This window comes from Cupressus sempervirens, chromosome 3 (assembly GCF_028749045.1).
Source record: "Cupressus sempervirens isolate cs-2001-9-10 chromosome 3, ASM2874904v1, whole genome shotgun sequence".
Taxonomy (NCBI): Eukaryota; Viridiplantae; Streptophyta; class Pinopsida; order Cupressales; family Cupressaceae; genus Cupressus; species Cupressus sempervirens.
This window is the reverse complement of record NC_143120.1, coordinates 427,277,612-427,282,804: the sequence shown is the minus strand read 5'-3', so window position 1 is coordinate 427,282,804 and position 5,193 is coordinate 427,277,612.

Sequence of the window (5,193 nt, the reverse complement as noted above, 5' to 3'; positions counted from 1 at the left end):
GATGAGATGATGATACAGAGATGTACTTTGGTTCCTAGTGCTTATCATTGGTTATGGGATAGTTTGACACCTCGAGATGAGAGTTGTGATGGGCACGACATGGCGATAGGTTCTGCAGTTGACAGCTTGATAATACATGACTTAGAGCAGGAGTTTTGGAGTGATGCTTTAATGGGTGTTTTTATTGTGGTGAACCCACAATAGTGGGTTACACTTTTTCAAAGGAAGAAATTCCTCCAAAAAAGCGCAGACCCAAAAAATTAACCATATAGTTTCAATAGAAACTTATTTTAAAAGTTTTGATCGAAACTAATTACTTTTGATTGAAAGTACCTGTCGATCAAAAGTAACCACTCCGAAAAGTTTCAATCAAAACTTAAGTCAAGTTTCAATCGAAACTTGGAACACGGGTTTCTTCACGGTTTTAAAGTTTTGATTGAAACTTGACTTAAGTTTTGATCGAAACTATGAAACCCGCTAGCATAAATAGCGGCGTGGTCGGATTCTCTCATTATTTTGATCGAAAGTTGGAGAGAGATTGGCATCCGCTTTATCGACCGTCTGAAAAAGGTATGAAACATTTGTTTTTTCCTTTTTTCTATTGTTTTAGTTAAAATTTATATTTTTTTTGTATATTTTATTGTTTTCTATATATGTTTCTTTGTATATTTTATTTTATTGTTCATGCTTAAGCCTCTAATGTTATTGTGAATCTCTAAATGCACAAATAAGATTTTTTTAAAGATAATTTTCATCTATATTAGATCTAAATATATAATATTGTCTTTTAATTTAAAGTTTATTTAAAAATTCATTACTTTAGATGTTTTGAAATGTATTTAATTTATGTATTTATTACAATGTTGAATGATTAGATTAGATGTAAATTCATTGTTTAAGTTACATGTAATTTTACAAATAAATATAATTTTGACTTAGAACCATATAACCTTGACCTAGAACCATATAACCTCGACCTAAATTCATTATTTAAACTATAATCTTAACCTAACCATATAGTTATGTATAATAAAACCATAAACATATATAACTAAGTACTTAATCACATAACAACTTGCCAAGGGATCCAAAAAAAAAACTTCTAGTACTATTTAAAATGATTTTACTTAAATTGTATTGTACTTTGTTTCATGGATCGAAAATGGATGATGTAAACTATTTTATAAATGTATATTCTTTCAGCTTTTCATACCCTGTGACATGTACAGTGGATGATTGTGCATTCCAAATTAATTTGCCAAGTGGCATTCGGAACAAATGTATATAAATTATTTAAATGGATTGAACTGAAGTCTAGTTAATATTATTTCATGTGAATGTGTTATTTATTTTACTTTTAGTACTTATAACTATTTAAAAATGAAATGTAAATGTGCTCATTAAGGAATTTGCAATCTCTTATGTTTTTTATAATTGTAAATTATTGTATGTATGTTATTGTTTACTTAGTAAAACTTTTGATCAGTTCTTTGGATCCCTGGGCTAGGCCTCATTTAGAATTAACTATAATGTCAGTTTGTAAATTGAATTTAAAAATAATCTAAGTATATAATTAACTATATTATAATTCAATCACATGTCTTAACTTGGGTCCAGATCCTAAATTAAATGCATATATAAGAATGTCTAGATTAATTTGCATCTAGGTAAGAATATAACATACTTATACATACATAAGAACATATAAGTTAGAATGTGTATGACCTAAAGAATACATGTTACAACCTTTAATTAATAAAATTTAATTATAAGAACATAACTTGATTAAATAATATACAAGTTACATAAAAAAAAATGTACATCATATAATCTAATGTTCATGTAAAGATTAAATATATTTAACTTAAATTTTATCTCTTAAGTTCCTTAATGCTAAATAGTAGCCTTAAATTATACTAAACCTGGTCATAATCCTAACTACAAAACCCTTTAATCATAAATTATAACCCCTAATCTTAGATGCACACTTGAAACCATAAAACTTTCCTAAATCTCGATTTGAACCGTAGAGGTCTAAATGATAAACCCCAACATTAAATAGTAAATCATGTTAATACTTGATCCTAACTTTAATTATATAAATTTATTAAAACTATGCGTTAAAACCATAATCAAAAATTTTATTGCTAATACAAATCCTAACCCTCAGAATCATACTTCTGGTTTAACATGATGTAAATCCATACCCAAACCCTCTAACCATACTTCTAGCAATGATCATGTACAAACCTATAACCTATAATCATAAATGTTAAACCATGACCCTAAATTATACTAAACCCTAGAATCAAGATGTATGTACACTAAGATCCTAAAATTTGTTAAATTTAAATGCTAAACTCTAATTTTAAAAGCTAGCTAGATATAAACTAATTTTAAGTACTAAACCATTATTCTAACCCTAATCATAAACTATGGTAAGTTCCCTTATACTAGATGATAAGCCCCAAAACTTATCCTAAATTATAAGCCCTAATCATAATCCTAGATCCATAAATTTAAACCAGATGTACAAACCATAACCCTAAAAATAATACTAATACCAATGTCAACCCATATCCTAACCCTATAAATAATACTAATAGAAATGTAAACCCAATGTACCCTCACCCTAGAATCATAACTATAACCCTAAATCCTAAATGCTAACTTGCCTACTTTACAAACCCTAATTAATCTAGACTATAATTTCTACTCAGGTACTTGGTCTCCGACCACATGATCCTAACCCTTTAATCGTGGTCTCAATCCTAAATCATAGCCCTAACCATAATCCTAACTCTAACCCTAAACCTAAAACTAAAATTTAATTATCCAAACCCTAACCCTAACCTCAAGATCTTAAAATTTAATTTCTAAACCCTTATATTATAAATGATAATTTACAGGCTAAATCATAAGATTATATATATATATATATATATATATATATATATATATATATATATATATATATATATATATATATATATATATATATATATATATATATATATATATATATATATATATATATATATATATAATCCATGCATATCATATCAAAAGAATCATATAGAAATGTCATTTACGACATGTCCATCATATCAAAAAATCAAAAAATGAGTGATATCATTTAGCATTATATCATAATATTTAACACTAAAATAAACTAACCCCTGGGTCAACCCTAAACCAAATTGAATATATCAAACTAGATTGAAAGGTAACCCTGGCCCTTAACTAATTAATATTATACTTATAAACCAAATTGAATTAAACCATGATCATAAACAGGTAATTATATATCCCAAGTTAATAGTAGAAACCTTGAATTTAACCTTAAATCCTTTCCCCAACCATTAACAAAATTGAATCGTTACCCTCAGATTGAATTAAAATGTTAATTCAATTTATTAATTCTTGTCCTAATTGAAACCTAAGCATGTAAACCTAATCAAACAGTACAAACCAAATTGAACCCTAATCCTAAAACTAATTAAACATTGATATCAAGGTCTCAAAATTATACATCAATGTGATGCAGGAGCATCTAGAGGTATAAGGGCAATCCTGTGTCACCCAAAAAAATGTACTTAGACTTAGTTTCTATTTCATGTCTTTACACTTTTGGATACCCATTTGGGTCAAATAAAGGTTCCAACTCTCACAATTCAACTATTAGTTTGCTAAAAAAATCCCAAAAAAATAGGAGCATGCAATTTGGCCATCATTTTGGTGACCTAGAAGGTGTGAATTGGCCAGATGAATTTAATTGTGATTTAGAGCATTCCAGAAAAAGAATCAGGTCAAAAGGCCCCATGGTTTGAAAGTTATTGCAATTTTTCGGGTTTTGGAGACCTCCTAAGAATGCTTCAAAGTCAGGTTAGGGGCATTAAATGACCTCAAAAAGGGCTGAAAATGGGGGACCAACTGAGCTGGTCCATAGGGCTATAGAGCGCTTCAAGAGCTTTCCGAAAATGTAAACGGTTCGTCAATCGGAGCTACGGTTCAAAAGTTATGCCTCCCAGAAGTTTGATTACCATTTCTAGATTCTTCTAGATTTGCGCCAACTTCTACTGCAACTTCCGAAACCTTCTATTTGGTCGGTGGATGCCTACTAGCACTTTCTAGAATGTACTCCTAGTCCTTAACCCTCCGAGTTCTATTTAAAGAGATTTTTGGCATTGTAAAAGGCAGTTCAGAGTGGAGTTTGAGGGGAGGTACTGTAAGGAGAAATTATCTCCAGATTTATGCTATTGTAAGCCCTTAGGGCATGTTTTGAAGTTTATTTTCTTTGTATTGTTTGTACTAGCTTATTTTCTCAGTTAATAAAATTTCCCTTTTTTGTTGTGTCTATTTTGTTCTTGAGTTGTGTCCCCATCAAGTGGTATCAGAGCTGGTTTTCCTGAGTGTGTAGACAGAGCGCCGATTGTGAGGCAATTTGCACCAGGACTGTGTGGTTGTGGGATCGAGTTAGAAGATGCCTCGACGAAGAGAGCATGGTGGAAGGGCTAGAGCTATTAATCTTGAGGAGGTTAGAGCCCTCCAAAGGCAGGTGCAGGCATTGCAAGAGGAGCTCCGTAGAGGAGCAAATGTTGCCGCTGGTGATGACAGTGAGGATGAAAATGAAGAAGAAGTTATGGGACCAAAAGGGGAATTTGATGGAGAAGTTCTTAATCATGCAGAAGAAAGGCTTTTTAGAGCCATTACTAAGTTTGGGAAAAGACCCACAATTGAAGTGGGTGTATTTTCAGGAAATCTAAAACCAAATGAGTTGATCGATTGGATCAATGAACTGGAAGAATACTTTGAGTATGAGGATATCAGGGACCCAGATAGGGTTAAGTTTACAAAGGCCAAACTGAAAGGCCATGCCAAAATCTAGTGGCAAGAGGTCCAATTGGAAAGAAATAGAAGAGTAAAGGAGAAGATCACAAGATGGGATCACATGGTGGATAAATTGAAGAAGCAGTTCATTCCTGTGGACTATGAGCTTGATTTGTTTAAGAAGATGCATGTGTTAAAGCAAGCAGGAAGATCAGTCCAAGAATATACAGAGGAATTTTTCCGACTCTTGATTAGAGTGGGACATGCAGAAGCAAATAAGGAGAAGGTTGCTTGTTATATCAGTGGGTTGCGACCTAGCATCCAGGAGGAATTAAGTCTAGTAAGAATGACCAGTGTTGAAGA